Source organism: Callorhinus ursinus, unplaced genomic scaffold (genome assembly GCF_003265705.2).
Source record: "Callorhinus ursinus isolate GAN/ISIS: 27379988/994484 unplaced genomic scaffold, GSC_fseal_2.0 scaffold13, whole genome shotgun sequence".
NCBI classification, from domain to species: Eukaryota; Metazoa; Chordata; class Mammalia; order Carnivora; family Otariidae; genus Callorhinus; species Callorhinus ursinus.
The window spans coordinates 19,132,204-19,148,761 of NW_027397075.1; the positions used below are offsets into that span (position 1 = coordinate 19,132,204).

At 38.1% G+C, this 16,558-nt stretch overlaps 1 protein-coding gene and 1 pseudogene across 12 annotated transcripts in view; both read right to left on the bottom strand.

The window, feature by feature from the left end:
• CDC42BPA (CDC42 binding protein kinase alpha) overlaps nt 1-16,558 on the bottom strand; it is a 351,347-nt gene that overhangs the window by 283,777 nt on the left and 51,012 nt on the right. The gene's annotated exons all lie outside the window — the stretch shown is intronic.
• Nucleotides 12,182-12,277, bottom strand: LOC112828913 (U2 spliceosomal RNA; annotated as a pseudogene).

Sequence of the window (16,558 nt, forward strand, 5' to 3'; positions counted from 1 at the left end):
CAAAGGGGTACGTGCACCCCGATGTTTATAGCAGCAATGTCCACAACAGCCAAACTGTGGAAAGAGCCAAGATGTCCATCGACAGATGAATGGAAAAGAAGAAGTGGTATGTATATACAATGGAATATTATGCAGCCATCAAAAGGAATGAAATCTTGCCATTTCCAATGACGTGGATGGAACTGGAGGGTATTATGCTGAGCAAAATAAGTCAATCAGAGAAAGACATGTATCATATGACCTCACGGATATGAAGAATTCTTAATCTCAGGAAACAAACTGAGGGTCGCTGGAGTGGTGGGGGGTGGGAGGGATGGGGTGGCTGGGTGATAGACATTGGGGAGGGTATGTGCTATGGTGAGCGCTGTGAATTGTGTAGGACTGCTGAATGACAGACCTGTACCTCTGAAACAAATAATACTTTATATGTTAAAAAAAGAAGATAGTAGGAAGGGTAAAATGAAGGGGGGGAAATCGGAGCGGGAGATGAGTCATGAGAGACTATGGACTCTGAGAAACAAACCGAGGGCTCTAGAGGGGAGGGAGGTGGGGGGATGGGTTAGCCTGGTGATGGGTATTAAAGAGGGCATGTATTGAATGGAGCACGGGGTGTTATGCACAAACAATGAATCATGGAACACTACATCAAAAATTAATGATGTAATGTATGGTGATTAACATAATCAAATTTAAAAAAAATTATAACAAAAAAGAAATAGAGAAAGACAAATACAAAATTATTTCACTCATACATGGAATCTAAAAAAGAAAAGAAATGAATAAACAAACAAAAAGCAGAATCTGACCTGTAAATACAGAGAACAAACTAAACTGATCACTACCAGTGGGGAAGGGGGTTGGGAGGTGGTGAAGATGGGTGAAGGGGAGTGGAAGGAGATACAGACTTACAGTTATGGAATCAATAAGTTATGGGAATAAAAGACATGGAATAGCAAATACAGTCAATGATATTTTAAGAGTGTTCTATGGCGACAGATGACAGCTACACCTGTGGTGACCCCGGCATAACATAAAGAGAAGTTGAATCAGTAAGTTGTACACGTGAAACTAATGTAACATTTGTGTCAACTACACTAAAAATTTTTTTTAATTTGTTTTAAATTATGTATTAAAATTCATCTTCCATAAAAATATGCTTCAGATTGAAATAATGTATAGATCCATAATATTTTTTAAAGATTTTTTTATTCATTTATTTGACAGAGAGAGACACAGGAGAAAGGGAACACAAGCAGGGGGAGCAGCAGAGGGAGAGGGAGAAGCAGACCCCCTGCTGAGCAGGGAGCCCAATGTAGGGCTCGATCCCAGGACCCTGAGATCATGACCTGAGCAGACGCTTAATGACTGAGCCACCCAGGCGCCCTGATCCATAATATTTTTAAGTGAGTTCTCTGTTCCGAATGCAAATAAATTATTTCAAATAAATAACCCCAAACAAACAAACAACAACAACAAAAACAGACTCTTAATTACAGAGAACCAACTGGTAGTTGCCAGAGGGGAGGTGGGTGAGAGGATGGGCAAAATAGGTAAAGGAGATTAAGAGGCACAAACTTCCAGTTACAAAATAAATAAGTCATGGAGATGAAAAGTACAGCACAGGGAGAAAATAAAACACACAAAAAAATCAATATGCATCATGACTGCAATGATTGAATCAAGTAAGTTGCTGGACAGAAATATTATGCAAAAGTCAATTTTACTCCTATACACTGAAAACATTTTTGGAAAATTATCCAGAAAGATATTTATGATGGCACTTTTAAAAGGACCTATCAATAAATCTACCAAAAGATGTATCTGGCTTAATATACTACAAATGTTTTCTGAAAGATGTTAAAGACCCAAATAAAAAGTACTTGGATAGGAAGGCACAGTATCATTAAAAGGTCAATTCTCCCTCAAATATATCTGCAATTTAATGTAATTACAATCAAAATCCCACCCAGGGTTTTCACGAACTTGACAAACTAATTCTAAAACTTACAAGGATCAACAAAGGACCAAGAATAATCAAGATACTTTTGACAAAAACAAAGACAAAAAACATGATAGAAAAAGGAGAACGACCTGACTATTAACAAACCAAGACTTATAATAAAACTATGGTAATTAAAATAGTATGTGTTGGCAAGAAGATGGACAAATCAGCCAAACAGAGAGCCCAGAGGCAACTCATACACATATGGATATAATTTATAATAGTACTGGCATAGTACAATGGTGGGAAAAGAATGGACTATTTAACATATGACATTGGGACAATGGTCATATTCAGGAAAGGAACACAATTGGAATAGTATTTCACACAATATACAAAATCATTCCAGGTTGTTTACAAGACAATATACAGGACACTATGACTTGGGTTGGAGACAAATTTTTTAATGAAGATAAAGTATAGTTTATTTAAAAAATTAATAAATTTGACAATTAAGAATTTTTTCATCTGGGCACCTGGGTGGTGCAGTTAGGTAAGCATCCAACTCTTGCTTTCGGCTCAGGGGGTGATCTCAGGGTTGTGAGATCGAGCCCCACGTCAGGCTCCAAGCTCAGCGCAGTCTGCTTAAGACTCTCTCCCTCTGCCCTCTCCCATCCATGCTCACTCACACATGTGCTCTCTCTTTCTCTCTCTCAAAATAAATAAATCTTTAAAAAAATTTTTTTTCATAAAAAGGCACCATAAAAGCAAGACACTAAAGAGGAGTATTTAACTGTGACACATATAACTGAAAATGGATTTGTATCCAGAATACATACCGATCTCCTACCAATCCATTTAAAAGAAACAAATCACTTGTTATGATGAGCACTTGAGTGTTGTAATTGATGAATCACTGAATTCTACTTTAAAACCAATACTGCACCATATGTCAACTAACTAGAATTTCACTAAAGATTTTAAAAGGAAAAAATAAATAAGTAAAAGAAATAAACCAATTGAAAAATTGTGTACTTCATAGAGAAGAAAACACAATGGCCCATAAACATCAAAAGAGAGCCAACTCAATAATATCTGAACAACTGCACCTAAAACCACAATGACCTACAATTTCACATACACCTGATTGGCAAAAATAAGAAGTCAATAAAAACCAAGTGTTGGGAGGAATAATATCTTGTCCACTGCTACTGGGAATGTAAATGAATACAACCACTGTATTTAAGTTTCCCATTTAGTTATTTCAGTAGAATATATGCATACCCTGCTATCCAGAGATGCCATCTTCGACATATAACAGCGCCTAGAGAAACTCTTGCATATGGGAACTGGAAGACAGTATTATTCAGCATTACCCATAATAATAAAAACCTGTAAACAAATGTCCATCTACAAGAAGATAAACTGTGGTTCATTCATACAATCAAGTAATATAAGGAAGTGAAAATAAATGAACCATATGTATTTTAAGTGAAAATTAATAAAGGGAAACCTCACTAAAGTGAATTCTGGATGCAGAAGGGGAGGCTGGTCACACTAGTCAGAAAGGCAAAAAATTAACATGTCAGGAAAGAACAGATGTTGGTGAGGATACAGAGAAAGGGGAACCTTCTTACACTGTTGGTGGGAATGCAAGCTGGTGCAGTCACTCTGGAAAACAGTATGGAGGTTCCTCACAAAGTTAAAAACAGAGCTACCCTATGACCCAGCAATTGCACTACTAGGTATTTATCCAAAGGATACAAACAAGAGTGACTGAAAGGGGCACATGCACCCCAATGTTTATAGCAGCAATGTCAACAACAGCCAAAATATGGAAAGAGCCCAGATGTCCATCGATGGATGAATGGATAAAGATGTGGTACATATTAAAATGGAGTATTACTCAGCCATCAAAAAAAATGAAATCTTGCCATTCACAACAACATAAATAGAACTAGAGCGTATTATGCTAAGCAAAATAAGTCAGCCAGAGAAAGATAAATATCATATGATTATGCTCATATGTGGAATTTAAGAAACAAAACAGGAACATAAGGGAAAGGAAGGAAAAATAAAATAAGATGAAATCAGAAAGGGAGACAAACCATAGGAGACTCTTAACTACAGGAAACAAACTAAGGGTTGGTGAAGGGGAGGTGGGTGGGAGGATGGGGTAACTGGGTGATGGGCATTAAGGAGGGCACATGATGTAATGAGCACTGGGTGTTAAATGCAACTGATGAATCACTAAATTCTACCTGTGAAAATAATAATACACCATATGTTAATTAAGTTGATTTTAAATAAAAAAATAAAGTGACCAAAAAAGTGGGGGGGGGACAAAGAGGAGGCTAGAAGGGGGAACCGTACCACTCAATGTCAATTACAGGAAGAACTATAAATTACAGACCCCAAAAGAAAAACTCAAGAATCATGAATTATAGGCCCCAACAGGAAAAGATGAGCACTGCATCTCCTACAAGAAATGACCACCCCTGCAGCTCAGCCAGTGAGAAACCAGTATCACCCTGAACTCCTGTTTTGCTCCAAATAAGACTTTTGTTCAAAACAATTCTCAACTTCCTCCTTATTACCCATAAAATATCATTCCTCTCCTTTGTTTGTTGGATTTGCCTATGGTTTTGCCATAATTTGCATACCCCAAACTGCAATTCTCTGTTATTCCTGAATAAACCCATTTTTGCGGGTAAAATAACTATTTTTAAGGTTAACATAAGCAATGTGGATAAATCTCAAAAACATACTACTTAGGAAAGAAGTCACAGAAACATACAGTATGATTTCCTTTACATAACATTCAAAAACAGGCAAAAATAGGTTAATATTCTATAGGAACTTACAAAAGTGATAAATCTATCATGGTGGTGATTTATTCCGGAGAAAAAAGAGAAACACATTGACACACGGGTGTTTCTAAGATCCTGTTCATATCCCATTTCTTAAGCTAGATCAACGGACAGAGAGATGTTCATTTTATTATCATCTTTTGAATTGTACAGAAAAGTTTTATACACTCTTTTATATATATTCACAGGAAAAACTTTTAATAAAAAATTTTAAAATCTGTATAATGTGAACGAATCAATATTCATGTAATGAAAATGGTTAGCTCAAAAACTGAGTTATTTGGCCAAAATTTTTTCACAACTTAGTGTTCTTTCAAATCTGAAAAACTATGATGTTTTTAACTAAATGTGATGATATACCTTTATTTTAATTTCAGTGATCGAGTTAGATGAAAACAATTGGTCATGAAAAAAATGAACTGTGAACAACTTTAGGAGCAAACTAAATCATTACTAGTCATTATTCACCAAAAAAAAAAAAAAAAGTTCTTTGAGGGGTGCATGGGTGGCACAGCTGGTTAAGCATTGGACTCTTAATTTCACTTTAGTTCACATGATCTCAGGATCATGTCAACCCCTCGTTGGGTTCCATGCTCAGTGAGGAGTCTCCTTGAGATTCTCTTTCCCTCTCCCTCTGCCCCTTCCACTCATGCTCTCTCTCTCTCTCTAAAATAAATACTTAAAGAAAAAAAGGTTCTTTGAAGACATGTTCCTGAAAAGAATATATGACTGGTTGATCACAGGCCCTTCAATCTATGACATACATGATGCAAGAAACTTCATCCCTCAAGTAAAACAGTCTTATTGACGATTACTTAATTCAAAACCATTTTCTATGCACATATCACTAAGAAGCATTACTCAAGAGCTTCTCGGTGGAGGAGTTAAGATGGCAGAGGAGTAGGGGGGCCCCAAGCTTGTCTCATCCCTTGAACACAGCTAGATAGTTAGCAAATCATTCTGAACACCCAAGAAATCAATCGGAGATCTGAGAGAACAAAAACTGAAAGTCTACAAGTAGAAAAGTGACCACCTTTTGGAAGGTAGGAAGTGTGGAAAGTTGGGGGCGATATACCTGTGATATGGCAGTGGGGAGGAAGCCTGCTTACTAAGGCTACCGCAAAGTACTACAAGCCAGGGAACCCAAAATCTGAACTTTAGAAGTTGGCTACGGTGGAGGACATGCCTGGTTTAAAGGTTCTCAGGTGGCAAAGCCCGACGGAGCCCCAGGAGTGACAGCATGGTCTGAGGATCCCCTGGATCACAAGAAGAACGGGTGTTACCAACATGCTGTACTATTCCCAGGCACAGAAGCAGGGAAGTTGGCTGGTCTTGGTGCCAGCCCACTGCTTTGTTTTGCCATTAGCTCTGTTGCTGCAAAGTCCTGCAACCCCTTTTCCTGGGGCCCCACGGAAATGGGAAGAGCTCAGCGAGACCCTTCCTGGAGGAACAGCACAGGTTGACGCCGCAGGAGTTCCTAAAATTTGGAGTTTTGAAACTCAGTCACACGCCTGAGATAAAAAAAAGTTCAGACACAGGCAGGGTGAATACAAGGTTCAGATGGAAACTAGGGACACAAGAGGAGTGACTGACTGCTCGTCCCTGAGGGCTCACTGAAGAGTCGGGGTGCAAATTTTCAACCCCAGAACTAGAGAGATGCGCATGCCATATTCATCCCACCCCCATGAGGTCTGAAAGACTTCGGAGAGCAAAATAGCGCCACCTAGTGGACCCCAGAGCCGCTTACACCAAGCCCCACCTCCCTGCACCCCGGAGGCCCATTTTGACTGAAAAAGTCAGCCTGAGAATCAGCTCAGGAGGCCCCTCCCCCAGAAGACCACACATAGTTTACTGATCATAGAGGGCTGTAAAGTTTCAGCTCTAGGGGAAGTGGGATCTACCTTCCTTTTTACTTTTATTCTTTATTTTTTTATTTATTATTTTTTAATTCATTTTTATTATTTTTTAACTTATATATATATATATACTTTATTTTTTTATTTTTGTTTCTTTTCCTTTCTCTTTTTTTATTTTGGGATTTAGATTCTTTTAACAAGCAGACCAAAACACACCCAGGATCTAGATTTTTTTGTTTTGTTTTGGGTTTTTTTTTTTTTTTCTTTCTCTTTTGGATTTTTTTGCTTTTGTTTTTATTTTCTTTCCTCTTTTCCTTTAGGGACAAAATGACAAGATGGAGAAATTTACACAAAACAAAGAACAGGAAGTAGAACTATGGGCAAAGACTTAATATAGATACAAGAAAGATGTCTCAACTAGAATTTAAAACAACAATTATAAGAATACTAGCTGAGCTCAAAAAAAGTGTAGAAAACAAGAGAGAATCTCTTACTGCAGAAGTAAAAAAACTAAAATCTAGTCGGGACAAAATTAAAAATGCTACAGCCAAGATGCAGTCCCAAATGTAGGCCATAAAAACAAGGATGGACAAAGCAGAGGAGCGAATCAGTGATAGAGAAGATAAAATTATGGAAAATGAAGTTGAAAAGAATACAGAAAGAAAGATAATGGACCACGAAGGTAGACTTAGGGAACTCAACGATCTATTAAAACACAGTAACATTCATATCACAGGAATCCCAGAAGATGAAGAGAGAGAAAAAGGGGCAGAAGGTTTATTCAAACTAATTATAGCTGAAAACTTCCCTAATCTGGGGAGGGACACAGATTTCAAAATGCAAGAAGCACAGAGAATTCCCAATAAGTTCAACAAAAGCCAACCATCGCCAAGGCATATCATAGTCAAATTCACAAAATATACAGATAAGGAAAGAATCCCGAAAGCAGCAAGGTGGGGGGGAAGTCCTTAACCTACAAGGGAAGACAGATCAGGTTTGCAGATTTATCCACGGAAACTTCGCAGGCCAGAAAGGAGTGGAAGAAAATATTCAACGTGCTGAATGGGAAAAATATGCAGCCAAGAATTCTTTATCCAGCAAGGCTGTCATTCAGAATAGAGAGATAGTTTCCCAAATAAACAAAAACTAAAGAAGTTTGTGATCACTGGGGCGCCTGGGTGGCTCAGTCGGTTAAGCGGCTGCCTTCGGCTCAGGTCATGATCCCAGCCCCACGTCTGGCTCCCTGCTCAGCGGAGAGCCTGCTTCTCCCTCTCCCTCTGCCTGCCACTCTGCCTGCTTGTGCTGTCTCTCTATCTGTCGAATAAATAAATAAAATCTTTAAAAAAAAAAAAAAGTTTGTGATCACTTAAAACCAGGCCTGCGAGAAATTTTAAGGGGGGACTCTGAATGGAGAAAAAAAAGACCCAAAGCAACAAAGACTAGAAAGGACCAGAGAACATCACCAGAAACATCAACTCCACAGGTAACACAAAGGCACTAAATTCGTATCTTTCAATAATGAATGTAAATGGACTAAATGCTCCAATCAAAAGACATAGGGTATCAGAATGGATAATAAAACAAGATCCATCTACATGCTGCCTACAAGAGACCCATTTTAGACCTAAAGACACCTGCAGACTGAAAGTGAGGGGATGGGAACCATCTATCATTGCTAATGGACATCAAAAGAAAGCTGGAGTGGCCATAATTATATCAGACAAACTACATTTTTTTAAAAAAGATTTTTATTTATTTGAGAGAGAGAGAGAGAGAATGAGAGAGAGCGAGTGAGCATGAGGGGGGTAGGGTCAGAGGGAGGAGCAGACTCCCCGCTGAGCAGGGAGCCCGACATGGGACTCGATCCTGGGACTCCAGGACCATGACCTGAGCTGAAGGCAGTTGCTTAACCAACTGAGCCACCCAGGTGCCCACAGACAAACTAGATTTTAACAAAGACAAGAGATGAAGAAGGGTACTATAGGGGGTACTGTATCATAATAAAGGGTTTTATCCATCAAGAAGATCTAACAATTGTAAATATTTATGCCCCCAACTTGGGAGCACCCAAATATATAAATTAATAATAAACATAAAGAAACTCATTGATAAAAATACAATAATAGTAGGGACTTTAACACCCCACTGACACCAATGGACAGATCATCTAAGCAGAAAATCAACAAGGAAACAATGGCCTTGAATGACACATACTGGACTGGATGGGCTTAACAGATATATTCAGAACATTTCATCCTAAAGCAGAATACACAAATACACATTCTTTTCAAGTGTACATGGGATATTCTCCAGAATAGATCACATGCTAGGTCACAAATCAGGATTCAGCAAGTACAAAAAGACTGACATCATACCATGCATATTTTCAGACCACAATGGTATGAAGCTTGAAGTCAACCACGAGAAAAAATTTGGAAAAAAACACAAATACATGGAGGTTAAAGAACATGCTACTAAAGAATTAATGGGTTAACCAGGAAATCAAAGAAGAAATTAAAAAAATACATGGAAGTGAATGAAAATGAAAACATGACAGTCCAAAACCTTTGGGATGCAGCAAAGGCAGTCCTAAGAGGGAAGTATATTGCAAGAAAAGTCTCAAATACACAATCTAACCTTACACCTAAAGAGCAGAAAAGGAACAGCAAATAAAGCCTAAAGGCAGAAAAAAGGAAATTATTAATAAAGATTAGAACATAAATAAATGATATAGAAACAAAGAAAAAAGAACAGATGAATAAAACTAAGAGCTGGTTCCTCGAAAGAATTAATAAAATTGATAAACCCCTAGCCAGACTTATCAAAAAAGAGAAAAAGCCCAAATAGATAAAATCATGAATCAAAGAGGAGAGATCACAACCAGCCCCACAGAAATACAAACAATTATGAAAGAATACTATGAAAAATTATAAGCTAACCAACTGGGCAACCTGGAAGAAATGGACAAATTCCTAGAAACCCACAAACTACCAAAACTGAAACAGGAAGAAACAGAAAATTTGAACAGATCCAAAACCAGCAAAGAAATTGAATCAGTAGTCAAAAATCTCCCAAAAAACAAACATCCAGGGCCAGATGGCTTCCTGGTGGAATTCTACCAGACATTTAAAGAAGAGTTAATATCTATTCTGCTTAAACTGTTCCAAAAAAAGAGAAATGGAAGAAAACTTTCAAACTCATTCTAGAAAGTCAGCATTACCTTGATTCTAAAACCAAAGACCCCATCAAAAAGGAGAATTTACAGGCCAATATCCCTGATGAGCATGGATGCCCAAAATTCTCAGCAAGATACTAGCAAGTTGAATTCAACAGTACATTAAAAGAATTATTCACCACGATCGAGTGGGATTTATTCCTGGGCTGCAGGGGTGGTTCAATATTCACAAATCAATCAACATGATATACCACATTAATTAAAATAAAGGATAGGATCATTATGATTCTCTCAATAGAGGCAGATGACGTATTTGACAAAATACAGCAGCCTTTCTTAATAAAAACCCTCAACAACGTAGGGATAGATAGAACATACCTCAACATCATAAAGGCCATATACAAAGACCCACAGCTAATATCATCCTCAATGGGGAAAAACCGAGAGCCTTTCCCTTACGGTCAGGAACAAGACAAGGACGTCCACTCTCACCATTACTACTTAACACAGTACTGGAAGTCAGAGTCTCAGCAACAACCAAACTGGCAAGGAAAAAGTCAAACTTTCACTATTTCAGATGACATGATACTCTACATAGAAAACCCAAAACACCACCAAAAAAACTGCTAGGACTAATACATGAATTCAGCAAAGTTGCAAAATATAAAATCAATGTGCAGAAATCTGTTGCATTTCTATACACCAATAATGAAGCAGCAGAAAATCAAGGAATCAATCCCAATTACAACTGCACCAAAACCAGTAAGATACTTAGGAATAAACCCTTACTAAAGAGGTAAAATATCTGTACTCTGAAATCAACTACAGAACACTTATGAAAGAAGTTGAAGAGGACACAAAGAAATGGAAAAGCATTCCATGCTTATGAATTGGAAGAACAAGCATTGTTAAAATTTAAAATGCCTCTACTACTGAAAGTAATCTACACATTTAGTGCAATCCCTATCAAAATAACACCAGCATTTTTTCACAGAGCTAGAACAAACAATCCTAAAATTTGTATGGAACCACAAAAGACCCCAAATAACCAAAGCAATTCTGAAAAAGAAAAACAAAACTGGAGGCATCACAATTCCAGATTTCAAGGTGTATTACAAAGCTGTAGTCATCAAGACAGTATGGTACTGGCATAAGAACAAACACATAGCTCAATGGAAAGAATAGAGAACCAGAAGAGGACCCTCAGCTATATGGTCAGCTAATCTTTGACAGAGCAAGAAAGAATATCCAATGGAAAAAAGACAGTCTCTTCAGTAAATGGTGTTGGGAAAACTGGACAGCTACATGCAAAAGAATGAAACTGGACCACTTTCTTACACCACACACAAAAATAAATTCAAAATGGATGAAAGACCTAAATGTGAAACAGGAAGCCATCAAAATCCTAGGGAAGAACACACAGAGAAACTTCTTTGATTTCAGCCATAGCAAATTCTCACTAGACACATCATTGGAAGCAAGGGAAAGAAGCAAAAATGAACTACTGGGACTTTATCAAGTTAAAAAGCTTCTACACAGCAAAGGAAACAATCAACAAAACTAAAAGGCAGTCTACGGAATGGGAGAAGATATTTGCAAAAGACATCAGATAAAGGGTTAGTATCCGAAATCTATAAAGAACTTATCAAACTCAATACTCAATAATCCAGTTAAAAAATGGGCAGAAAAGATGAATAGACACTCTTCCAGAGAAGATATACAGATGGCCAATAGACACATGAAAAGATGCTCAACCACTCATCATCAGGGAAATAGAAATCAAAACTACAATGAGATACCACCTCACACCTGTCAGAGTGGCTAAAATTAACAATGTGGGAAACAACTGGTATTGGTGAGGAGGTGGAGAAAGGAGAACCCTCGTGCACTGTGGGCGGGAATGCAAACTGGTACAGCCACGCTGGAAAACAGTATGGAGGTTCCGCAAGAAGTTGAACATGGATGAATCTTGAGCACATTATGCTAAGTGAAACAAGCCAGACATTAAAAAGACAAATACTGTTTGCTTGAACTTATAGGAAATATCTAGAACAGGCAAATTCAGAGAGACAGAAAGTAGATCAGAGGTTACCAGGGGCTGGAGGAGGGGAGAAAACAAGGAGTTACTGGTCAATGCTTACAGAATTTCTCTTTGGGGTGATGAAAAAGTTTGGGACATAGGGGCGCCTGGGTGGCTCAGTTGTTAAGCGTCTGCCTTCGGCTCAGGTCATGATCCCAGCGTCCTGGGATCAAGTCCCGCACCGGGCTCCCCGTTCGGTGGGAAGCCTGCTTCTCTCTCTCTCCCTCTGCCCCTCCCCCTGCTCGTGCTCCCTCTCTTGCTGTGTCTCTCTGTCAAATAAATAAATAAAATCTTTATTAAAACTGTTAAGAACAGATACTACACTTGATCTTAGCCAAAAGGCCAAGAAGCGATAAATAAAATCTTTAAAAAAAAAAAAAGTGGAGTGCCTGGGTGGCTCAGTTGTTAAGTGTCTGCCTTCAGCTCAGGTCATGATCCCAGGGTCCTGAGATCGAGGCCCGCATCAGGCTCCCTGCTCAGTGGGAAGTCTGCTTCTCCCTCTCCCACTCCCCCTGCTTGTGTTCCCTCTCTCGCTGTCTCTCTCTATCAAATAAATAAATTCTTTAAAAATAAAATAAAATAAAATAAATTTAAAAACTTTGGGACATAAATAGAGTGGTGATGGGTGTATGACACTGTGAGTGCCATTAAAGCCAATGAACTGTATGCTTAAAAATGGTTAAAATGGCAAATTTTATCATTTAACACATGTTAAGAATTAGTATGATAATATACCAAAACCACTGAATTATATACCTCAAATGAGTGAATTGTTTGGTATATGAATTATATCTCAATAAAGCTTTTTTTTTTTTAAGGAAGAAATCTTAAAAAAAAAAGTGTGATAAGTTGGGTTGATACAGACAGGCCTATTAGAATTGAAAATGGGAGACTAAAAAAATTGTAACACCAATTTCCACTACTTAAAAGGAGCATTGATTTCTACTATATAACAGGATCACTAAACAAAGGTATCATTCATTCATAACTGACATCCTCCCAAGGCTAAATCAGAAGTCCAGAAACAGGGTGCTGAGAGCTGAAACTTCAGGCAAATTACAACTTTGATTATTCTAATTTGTAGTAAAAATGAACAAGGAACTAGAACTATTAAATATCTATAGAGGAGTATATAGTTATTATGATACTCAAATAGTATAAAGAAAACAAAACAATTTGTATTAGTGAGCACTCCATTCAGAATGTCTGAGACAAGTTAAAAGATGCTCTAATACACTAGAGCTGAGAGTTCAGAAATTCAATTATGACAGAACTGACGATTCACAATTTCAATTACTTGAATATTTATTTCTATACTGCATTTGAAAAAATTGATTATACATCTGACTTACTGCCAAAATATCATTAGCAATATTTAACAAAAATAAGTAAGAAAAAAAGCCATGAATTCTATCCACCACAAGGCCATCTCAGGCACTCAGTGTGATTAAAATAACTTTGGATATGTAAGACAAATTGCAAAAAAACCCCTTTATATTCATTACAGTAGCTGAAAAAGATTTAATAACAGCTATACTACTGCCTCTGACAAAAATCAAGGCCATATAATTCATCTGTTGTACTTCTAGACAGTAGACATGTCTCTACTGAGTACATGCTACGTTCAGGGACATTTCACAAAGCGCTACACCATCTAATGATAACAATGCCTTGACTTTCTTTAATGCTGTAGAGTTCAGGGCTTTCACTTGTGGCACATTCTTTGTGAGATATCTACCATGCCACCTCCCTTCCTTCTCTGAAAATCCTTCCTTGATTCTCAGGTCAAGTGTCCATGGAGGAGCCTCAGTTACGAGAAGCGGCGTGGAAAACTGACCAAAGCTGTACAACAAATCCTTTAAAACTGCTCTCAGAATTAGTCTTTGCAGATGGCTATAAGTTGCAGCATAGACATTCAGTAGGTATTGGGGCAAACATTCCACCATGAGGCTAAGAGCAAAGGAGAAAATCATTTGAAAAAGACAGAAAGAGAACAGCAAAGCACATGCATGAAGAGAAGCAAAGACGAATGACAAGAGTTCCGCCAGCTCTTATTCCAGATTCCGGGGGATTCCTGGGCATTTGCTTGCAGTCCTGACTTTAATTCCTCCAACACCCCTGAATGTTATGGTAAATAACCTGTTTTTCTACTCACAGCTACTCAGAGGTAGCATCCAAACTATTACCTATTTGTCATAAAATTCCCTATGGTAAATGTTACAAACCCTTATCTGATGCTGATAAGCAGTATGTGACTCAACTAGTAAGTCACAGTACCTAAGAGGACACACTAACATGGAAGTAATTGTTTTATGTAAATTCTGAAAACCTGTCCCAATTTCAAGAATATGATGTTTTAAGAAAAAAAAATCCCTTCATTCTTTTCTGAGTGTACCCCATTTTTTAAAGTGCTTCTGGGCAACAAAATGACTCAGTATTGAGGACAAACTTTGTGTGATAATAATGATCCTAGCAGGGACCATTTCATTAAAAGCTGTCTAAGCCAAAGAACATGCTAAGCACTTGTCCTACATTATCTCTCATTCTCATCATCATTCAGAATAAGTATTATTATTCCCATTTTGGGGGGGGGGGGGGGAAGACACAGGTTCAGAAAGGTAAAATAAATTGCTGAAGATCACACTGCTAATCAGTGACACAAATAGAATTCAAACTCTGATCACTCAGGTTCCAAAGCCCTTCTAGTATTCCACGCTGCCTTTTTCTTCCCAAAAGTTTTGAAATAAACATAGATGCGAAAATTAAGAGACTCAAATACAAAATAATTCTACGTTTAAAAAAAAGAAAAAGATCTCTTTGAAACAGGAAAGACAAAAACATATTTCCATCTGAGCCCCCAGCATACTACCTGATTCACCATACACTGTTGAGTAAATGGATAAATGAATAAATTATTCTAAAAGAAAAATTCAAATTTCCAATATGAAATGCCAGGTACACCTTGCAAGGTATACCTTCTTCTCTGGTGAACGTAGCCCAAGATCTAAACATAGAGTCTCCTTCAATCCAGCCTCCAGCCTCCCTCCTCCTCACAGCTGCTGTCCAGGCCTGAGAAGAACACAGGCTGCTGGATGCAAGCCACTGGTGACAGCTACCATGGACCGAGAAAGGTACCAAAAGTTCAAAGTTCCAAGAGAAAAAGGAAGTGGAGAAGGAGAGGTACAAGCGAGCAGATGGGGAATAAAGGCAGAGCCCAAAGGTACAGGGAAGCCTGGAAGAGAACAGGGAGTACTGGAGTGAGAGATTTTAACCTTCCCCTCACCTATGATCCTTGCTTCCTCCCTTTCCTCTCAAACTTCTCCATCTTCTCCCCCTTATGCTTTCCAAGGCACATGCTTCCACTGTGGGCACGGCTGCTCATGTACAGTGGAGGGACAGGAGAGGCAGGACGCATACTAGGGCAGGAGGAGGCAGCCATCCATGCAGAAGGGTGAGCTGGACAGGAAGTACGAGGTACGATGACAAGAGAGGGTTCTGAAGCCACATTAAAGCTTTTACCACCTGTAGCGAGTTCTGGGTCTAGATTTTTGAATAAAACATATTGGGTACTCTAAAATTAATATACAGTTAAATATTATTGAAAGAGAATGTGATTATACACTAGCCCCTTGTAATCTACAAAGAAAAAGGTTACAAGTGGTATGTTTCCGATTTTTGGCAACTACAGATACTTGAAAGCAAGTGTAAGACTGCATCCTACTCACTTTTAAGTACCTAAAATAGTATCTTTGACAGAGTGGGGTTTTCAATTTTTAATAATTGAGTTATTAGTGAAAGAAATTTCTAAGTAGTCCATATAGTTTTGGAAACTTAGTAAATAAGCAAAGGTAAAACAGAATCACACATATACAACCACAGAACAGACATATAAAACACATGCTGAATAAAACAGTGAGAAATTTTAAATATACATCCAAACTCAAATAAGACAAAAGAGAGAGACAGAGGAAAATCCCCAAGAGCCAGAACTACAGAGAGAAGTCCAATCGAAATTTTAAACACAGGAATAAATGCTGTGAAAGGCTTTAGGAAAGAGCCCAGATGTCCATCAACAGATGAATGGATAAAGAAGATGTGGTACATACATACAATGGTATATTACACAGCCATAAAAAAAACGAAATCTTGCCCTTTGCAACGATGAGAATGGAACTACAGGGTACTATGCTAAGCAAAATAAGTCCATCAGAGAAAAAAATTCTGATATATGGAATTTAAGAAACAAGGCAGAGGGTCATGGGGAAGAGAGGAAAAAATAAAGACAAAACCAGAGAGGGAGACAAACCATAAGAGACTCTTAATCCTAGAAAACAAAATGAGGGTTGCTGGAGGGGAGAGGGGTGGATGGATGGGGTAACTGGGTGATGGACATTGGGGAGGGTATGTGTTGTAATGAGCCCTAGGTATTATAGAAGATGATGAATCACTGACCTGTACTCCTGAAACAAATAATGATATGCTAATTAACTGAATTTAAATTTTTAAATTTTTTTTAAAAAAAGCTTTCGGAAATCCTGGCCCTGGACACAGGCCCTACTAGAGGGACAAGGAAACATGAGGTATTGCTGATGACCTCAGAGAGGTAGAGAACTGGAGTCAAAACCCTGACTAAGG